Here is an 8,652-nt window from a genome sequence, read left to right as displayed (position 1 = left end):
ACCACTCTCCTCCTAGCGTCTGCGGGTCTGTTTTCTCTTCCGGCCGCGCGCTTTCGGGTTCCGCTTTTGGATTCCGTCCGATCCCTCTGGTGTCGTTTCGAGCCAGGCTGGGTGCAACCTCAGGGAAGGGTGGGTCGCTTCTATTGGGAGCGGCGGTATTTCGTTGAGCCCGGTGCCAGGGGAACCAATTGGGGGGGGGGGGGGCGGGTTGGGGGGGGGTGAGAGAAAAGTCTTTAGAGAGCGGTGGACATGCGCTCTAGGGGGGAGGCGGAGCAGTGTGGGGACCTGGCCCCCGGGATCCTCGTGGGTCGACTGAGACCCGGATAATGACAGCTCCTTGTTTAATGAAGTAAAAGCCGGGGTGGTCAGTGTCGGTGATGGACGCTAGAATGCGACACGCACAACTGTTCTGGGGGGCGGGGGGCGCCTGTGTGGCTCAGTAGGTTAAGCCTGACTTTGGTTCTGGTCCTGATCTCCCTACGGTGGGTTGGAGCCTCCCATCGGGCTCTGTGCTGACACCTCAGAGCTTGGAGCCTGCTTTGGATTCTGTCTCCTTCTCTCTCTGCCCCTACCTCGCTCGCACTCTCTCTCTTTCAAAACTAAAATAAACATGAAAAGAAATAAACACTGTCCTGTGGGAATTGTGCTGTTCGATATTAACTCGTCATCAGACTTTTCACTCAACTGTCACTTCTCGCCATCCCTTGCACTGCACTCCAGGCTTTCCCCGCCGGGCCTTGGGCTGTGGGACGGAGGGCTGGCACGTTGCTTTAAAGGAATAAAAGTTTCTGCGTCAATGGGTGTTGATTAAGGTCTCTCTCTTAAATTGGATACTCAACTCCACACCTCTCCAGATGAATTACAAATCCAAATGTCTTTGAGACCTACCAGTGGGACCTGTAGGTGCTTAAGCCCTTAACTGCCAAATTTCATTGCAATTTTAATTAAACAAAGTGTTTGTTCTCAGGTATTTTAGAAGCCTATTTTTTTTCTTGAAAATTAGAGTTTTAAAAATCTATTTATTTTGAGAGAGAGCACGGGAGGGAATGCAAGCGGGAAGGGGCAGAGAGCTAGATCTTGAATCCAAAGCAGGCTCTGAGCAGAGCCCTCTGTACGCCGCCCCTCACGCCATGTCTGGACTGGATATCGCAAACCCTGAGATATGACCTCAGCCGAAACGAAGAGTCCCTGGCTCAGCCAACTGAGACACCCAGGTACCCAGAAAACTAGATATTTTAACCGAATCTTTTGTATTCTGTTTCTGATTGCTTGGTGTCAAGGGCAGATAAGGAAGCTTCTAAAAGGTGGACTCCTTCAGAGAGATTTAACTTTTCCTAGTACTGATGAAATACTGGTTTTGAAGTATTTCCACAAACATGTGATAAGGATTTCTGTTCTGTACGTAAATGGTGCAAATTCTACCACTAGTGTTTCACGTTTTCAGCAGCGTCATATACACTCTTAATAATTTTTAATAGGAAATGTGCCAGTTAATAGCTCCTCTTCTGTTTCCTGTGGAAATTCTGAAGGTGGTGCTGGCTGCATTTGCTTTTCACATCCTATTATGTGACTGCCCCTTCCAGGGCTTAAATCTCTGCAAGGAGTGAATTAAAAAGTAACTACACGTTGTCTAACAGTTTACAATAGTTTATAGGTATCTTGTCATTTTAGACAGTTGTGTATTCCTGTTGTGTATTCCTTCTGCAGTGTGCAGAGACAGTCCTGGACACAATAAGGTCAGGGCTCCAGAGAACAAAAGGGCTGACTGTTAAGAAAAACAAAACAAAACAAAACAAAAAAAACAAACAAACATGGAGTGATTAGAGCACAGGGGTTCAGCTCCCACCAACTGGGATTTTCAGAAAGAGCCAAATGACATGAAAAGGTGGAAGAGGGAGCTTAAAAAGACACAAAGGTGCTTACCAAGACAAGGATGCCTTGGGAAGACCTCACCTCTGGGGAAATTCTGGAGATGTTGTTCCTGTAAATGTGCTGGACCCACTGCTTGTATCTTAAAAGCTTGAAAACTAGGGAGATACTGCCCCAGGGCATGAACCCCAAATGGCTGACAGGAGGGAAGGTTAAAAGTGGTGATTGTGTGATCTTGGTATTCAGCACCCCCAGTCATGTTTCTATGTGATGTTTTCACGGTTCAGTCAGTCACAGGAAGATTGAAAGTGGTATTTACCACCAAGTTACGATTGGGCAGCTGACTGTTAGAGAGGCACGCAGAGCCTCTATTTTAAGTTCTATCATCTTGGAGTTCCTGGGGCCAATCGTGATGTCCTGGAAGACACTCAAGAAGCAGGTGCTGCCAATGGATACACCACTGTCCACTCGGAACATACAAAACAAGTTGCATCAAAACTCAACAAAGATGTTTTTCAAGCCAAAAGTGTTGCTGAGCAACTTCTTTAATGAAGATGAGCCAGAGGTTGGCTATAGTCAGGTGCTTGAGAAGCAGGTCTTAGGAAGGTATTTAATCATTTTTAATTATTTTTTACTGTATAGACTTCTCTTTTGTTTGACCTTTATCCCGCTCTAGGATGTGAAGAATAAGAACACTTATTGTCATTTTGATAGGAATTCCCATTTCCCACATACCAAGCATTAATATTATTCCCACTTTAGTTTTTGCTGGTTATTAACTTTTCTTATGCACTTTGGCATACATTTAACTTTTTAACTTCACTGATACAATAGTCTGTTTATAAATAACATCTCATAAGGATAAGTATACTCATTTTGGGTTTTTTGTTTTGTTTAGACTTTTTGGGCTATTCTTATTGTTCAGTATTCTGTAACATTTTTGCAATCACATTATTAGTTCGAAAAACTAACTGATCATATCTATATCAGGATCAAATTAAATTTATAAATTAGCTAAAGGAGAATTGATATTGAGATTTTCTTTTATAATATTGAGATTTTATGTTATTGAGATTTTATAAAATTGAGATATTCTACCCAAGAACATGATGTAAATTTACATTCATTTATTTCTCCTTTCACATATTTCAGGAATGTTTTAGTTTTTTCCCCATATAGGCTTTACACATTTTTGTTAGAATCATTCCTGGTAGTTTCTTTCATTTTACTTTTCTAAAGCTATTTACTTGTTTGTTTATTTGAGAGATAGAGATGGTGGTGGGGGGGGGGGGGAGAGAGAGAGAGAGAGAGAGAGAGAGAGAGAGAATGAATCCCAAGTGGTTTCTATGCTCAGCACAGACCAAGACACAAGGCTTGATCCCATAACCCTGGGATCACAATATGAGCTGAAATCAAGAGTTGTACTCGTAACCGACTGAGCCCCCCATGTGTCCCTATTTTATGTTATACTTTTGTAATTGCAGACCCTCCTACTAAAACCCATAAATGATTCTTTGTTGTACATAATCTATTGTAGAAACAAATAATATGTACAGCAGCACCTAGGTGGTTCAGTTGGTGGAGCCTGCCACTCTTGACCTTAGGATCATGACCTGAACCCCATCTTGGGTATAGAGATTACTTAAAAATAAAATCTTGTTTTTAAATATAATTTACTGCCAAATTGGTTTCCATACAACGCTCAGTGCTCATCCCAACTTAAAAATAAAATCTTCAAAATAATACCCCATGTACAAAAGGCTATGGTTTTGTATATCAGTACCAAAACCTATTAGCCTACTGAATTATTTTTCAAAGTGGATTTTCTATGAGGTCCTTTCTGTTTCCAGAGGTATACTTGTATCGTCTGCAAACATAGTTCTACATCTAATTCCTCTACCATTTTAAATGGCCCTGGCTAAACCTACAACACAATGACAAATGAATAGAACAGGTGATCATGTACTTTTTCTACTGGGGTTTTCTGGCCTCAGTGGAATATCTCTAGCGCTTCCCTATGACCAAAATGAAGACTTTGTTTTGTCAAGTTGAGAAAGATCCTAAAGAATTCCCTAATATCGAGTGTTTTAACATTCTTATATCATGAATTCTTCCAAATAATGTTTTTGTAACTACGAGTAAGATTTCCTGACTTCTCTTCATAAATATGATGAAGTATATTAATGAACTTCCTAAAGGTGAATCATTTTTGAATTCGAGACACAAATTGCTTTGCTCATCATATTTTCATATAGTTTCAGGAGTTTTGGCTATTTTATTTTACATGGTACCATCTGTATGAAGAGGTGACATTTTTCTGTGGTAGTCTTTCTGGTACATACTTTAGGATGTTTCAGTATCAGAATTTTATGTCATGTATAAAGATAATTTGGAGATTTTACTTCCTCTTTAATGCTCGTGAATTGAGTAGGCAGCATTAGCTTATATGCTATTGAAAAGAATGCAAGAATCTGGCTGCTAATCTGATCCAGGTGCATTTTATTTATGAGGGATACTGATAAATGTCTTCCTCTTCTCTATGGATTTTGATCTGTTTAGATTCCCTCTTACTGAGGTCAATTTTGGCAAAATGTATTTTGCTAGTAAATGTCCATTTTATGTAGGCTTTCTATTTAACTTGTTTTGAGTGGGGGAAATGGGACAAGCAATTTTTAATGTCACTTATTGACCTCATGTCCTTTATTTCCCTTCATTGAAAATTTTAAAACTAGAAAATCCTTCTTGGGTCATATGGAGGATTCTTTCTCTCTGCCCATAAGTTAAATGGTGGTGGTACTTGGGTCTGAAGACTAACAAAGAATTAGAGAGGAATAAAAAAAATTCTCAGGGAGGCACAGAATCCAATGAGGCTGGTCTTTAATGGCTCAGACCTCAGCATTTTCTCCTTGCATGTGAGACCCTGTCTGCTTCCAGAAATAATGGAAAAGGAAGAGTCTCTCTCAAACACTCCAACGGTCCCTTTGGACCTGCTCACTACAAACTTCTAATAGATCCTGGTAATTAGAGTTTTTCAGAACCATTCTCAGTTCCCCAAGTGTTAAACTATCATTGTCACTACAGCTGATATAATGACGGCAATTCTTTGGGGAGGTGAAGTCACAGAATCACTAACCTCTATCTCAAGGTTTGGCTTCCTCCCTCCCACACATGCTTTGCCTGCTACTTTACACCCAGCTTCCAGTCCTGGCAGCAGGAAGGAGTCTGTGAGAATCTTCTAGTTTAGTGTGAGAGCACAGTCTCTAAGGTTGGGAGATGCGGCAGGAATCTGGGTAGGTGAGCATGTCTGGGAAAGAATCTTCCGGCACAGGCTGAGCTTGAGAGAGACTGCTCAATCATTGCATGACTGCTGCTAATGTAATTCACCAAAATCCTCATTGAAGGGGTGCTTTGTGTTTGATCCAAGTGCTGTCAGAGGCTGAATTTTAAGCTGCTTCAAGATTTTAATTTCAGGGGGGGTACCTGGGTAGCTAAGTCATTTAAGCATCCAACTCTTGATCTCACCTCAGGTCTTGATCTCAAGGTCACGAGTTCAAGCCCCACACTGAGCATGGACAGTCTGCTTAAAAACATAAAGATTATAGTTTCAGATTTAATCTGCTTTTCAATACAGTGAGCAAGAGTCACAGAGACATTTTCAGGAGCAATACTGGGAGCACTGTGAGGGCATGTGCATGTGATCATGAGAATGATGGAACTAATTGAAATACTTGATTCACAGCAGAAACAGCATGTCTAACAGGAATTGCTGAAATTTATTCTTCTGTAATTTGAGTGTGATGTGCTTAATGGAGACAGTAAATGTGTCTCTACTGAAAAATCTCTGTGGACTCTCGATCTGTGAGACAATCTTCTTTCCAAAAATTAGGAAAGGTCCTTTAAGAAAAAGTTAACGTCAAAAAAAAGAAAGAAAAAAGAAATGAAAACGTCAGTATAGAAGGTTTTAAAGAGTAAAATATTAAGGACTATATTTTTAAAATGTAATTTCATTTTAAAATAATAAATTAATTTAAAAATATAATCTCATCAAGAAAAACAGCAATTTTAAGCTATGTTTCTACTGGTGAAAATCATTTCAATAATATTCCCAGCTCACCACTCACCTCTCTTGCTTTTCAATTCATTAAATGCTCAAGATTTCAAGTCTTCAAATTCCATTTTGCATGTTTATATAGAATTTTAATAGCTTTTCCAACTCAAATATCAATTTAATTTTCAATTTGTTTATTCTAAAATAACAAATATACAGTTATGTGATCTTTAAATAGGATTAATTCATTTTCTGCCCTAACATGTTTTATCACTATGTGATGTTTCATGTCCCGTATGTTAGCACACAGTGCAGTTCCACACAATAATATGTTATGGATGCCATTATCCTTTTGGTCCAAGAAAAAAATGAAGTGAGTACTGCTGTCATCCTAACATTGTCTATATTAAATAAATCAGACTGGCTCATATAAAGTTATTCAGTGCATGTATAATTTATTAAGACCTTTGAATCTTTGCTCCTTAGTTATATTACTCACAAAGAATACTTAAAAATGGGAAATGATCACACCATGTTAATTAAGTAAAATAAATTTAAAATATGAGAAGGTGTCTGTGTGTGTGTGTGTATACCCATGATGAGGTTCCTGGCGGTGTATAGTACAGTAGGAAACATTCTTGTCATGGCAACTAGGCTACCAAGGTTCAAATCCTGATTCTACTGCTAGTTACATGAGTCACTTAACTTCCCATGGTTAAATTCTCCTTGTCTATAGAATGAGAGTAATGTTAGTTCCTAACTCATAAGGTTAGGGAAGTTCCATGTCAATTCTCAAGGGAAAGAAAAGGTAAGTGATTTTATTTTCCAGGAAAATGCAGCCTGTAACTCATATTTTCATGCAGAACCTTCTGCCTGTGTATTTGAATACTGAGTTTTGGACAATAACAGAACGGCCTCAGTGGATTTGAATATAGCAGCGATCTTCCTATCCCACATTGTCATCGGAATCCTGGGCAATTTCTGACTCTTCTATCATTAGATGTCCCTTAGCTTCAGGTAATGCAAGCCAAGATCCACCAATTTCATTCTCAGGCACCTGATCGTAGCCAACTCCTTGCACATTCTCTCTAGAGGAATCCCAGAGACCATAGCACCTCTAGGGCTGAAACATTTCACCAATTATTATGGATGCTACATTCTCTTATATGTTCACAAAGTGTTCAGAGGTATCCCCATTTGTTCCACCTGCCCCTTGTGTGTCTTCGAGGACATCACGATCGGCCCTGGGAACTCCAGATGGGCAGAGCTTAAAGTGAAAGCTCCAAAGTACACTGGTCCCTCCAGTATCCTGTGCAGGGTGTTCCACATGTTGATAAATGTTTTTTTTCCTATTTATATGGCTGGTAAATGGAACAACAAAACTATTACCAAAAAAAAGTAGATTGGGATATTGTTCTGATTTATAGTGTACTGACAAGATCACAGGCTCATTATATGCAGCAATGACATCTTTCCATGGCATTTTTGTGTTTGAGACTCATGACCTTAGCCAGCAAGTCCCCCATTTTGAAGTTCTGTGAGGGAATTCCATGGTTTTTCTCCTTCACAGTCACAAGCAGAGGGTCTAAGGCATCCATAGGAACAATCTCTCCCCCAGACCCTCCCTTGAGACCATGAGACCAGAGCCATACAAAGCATCCTTGTCTTGGTGACTACCTTTGTATTGTCTTATGCCGTTTTGTCCATCATGTATCATTAAGTGGCTCTCGAACTCTAGTTGGTGGCTGGTGAATATCACTGTACTAATCATTGCATGTTTTCCAATTATTAGGCCTTTTTCTCTCATGCACCACGACCCCAACATATTCAGGCTGTACTGTGTCTGCTGTGGAAGAAATACATAATGACCTCATCTCATCAGGGAAATATGAATTGTCTTCACGTGTTCAGACATGGATGCACTGAGATCTCAAAAAACGTTAAGAAAATTATGAGTAGTTTCTTGCAGAGACATGGCTGAATGAGACAGAATGACACCCAGCCTAATATTAAAGAGCATGGTACATGAAATCTTCTTGAATTAATATGTGTGTACTTATATAGTTTTATTTTTATTGATAACCATGGAGAAATCAAGATTCTATAACAGGTTTTAGTTATTGTTGGCTTTGGGGGTTATGTTGTGAATATTATGCCTCGTATCTAAGAGATATTGGGGATGTTTGAAATATGATCACGTTTGTGGAGCAAGATGAGTGCTTTAATTATTTTCTGGTCAACATTTGAACACTAAACTGCAGAGAACAAAAAGGAACACAGGAATAGGTGTCAGGTGAATTTTACAAAGGGTGCAGATGGGTGGCAGCCAGTAAACACATTGGGTATGTGGGAAAAAGACTGAATGTACTTTTGAGATGTTTAGAAGGTAGAATGTTCTGTGTTAAATCTTGACACCAGTTGGGTGTGTTGGTGAGAAAGAGATTGCAAGATGGTCTTCCACTTTTCTGTCTTGAGGATACAAGACATTACAGAGGACCCTTTCATCAAGCATGGTGCAGGAGGCGAGTAGCAATTTGCAAGTGGAGTCTATGAACATATTTTGTCTAACAAGGGGTAGTATCACTTTTGAAATCATCAAAAAGACAATGTAGACACCGTTGAAGGGAAAAAAAAATGATGTAACTCAAACATAGAACTATTTTAGGGCGACCTGGTTGGCTCAGTAGTACAGCATGTGTCTCAATCTCCGGATAATGACTTTGAGTCCCATATTG

General features: G+C 39.7%; 1 protein-coding gene and 1 pseudogene across 1 annotated transcript in view; both read left to right on the top strand.

The window, feature by feature from the left end:
• Positions 1-8,652, top strand: part of LOC106972991 (zinc finger protein 677-like) — a 433,591-nt gene that overhangs the window by 174,923 nt on the left and 250,016 nt on the right. The gene's annotated exons all lie outside the window — the stretch shown is intronic.
• LOC113593296 (vomeronasal type-1 receptor 2-like) lies at positions 2,282-7,782 on the top strand (annotated as a pseudogene).

The sequence above is a fragment of the Acinonyx jubatus genome, chromosome E2 (assembly GCF_027475565.1).
Source record: "Acinonyx jubatus isolate Ajub_Pintada_27869175 chromosome E2, VMU_Ajub_asm_v1.0, whole genome shotgun sequence".
Lineage (NCBI taxonomy): Eukaryota > Metazoa > Chordata > Mammalia > Carnivora > Felidae > Acinonyx > Acinonyx jubatus.
Note: the sequence above shows the minus strand (reverse complement) of the source record. Positions and strands in the feature narration are given on the sequence as shown.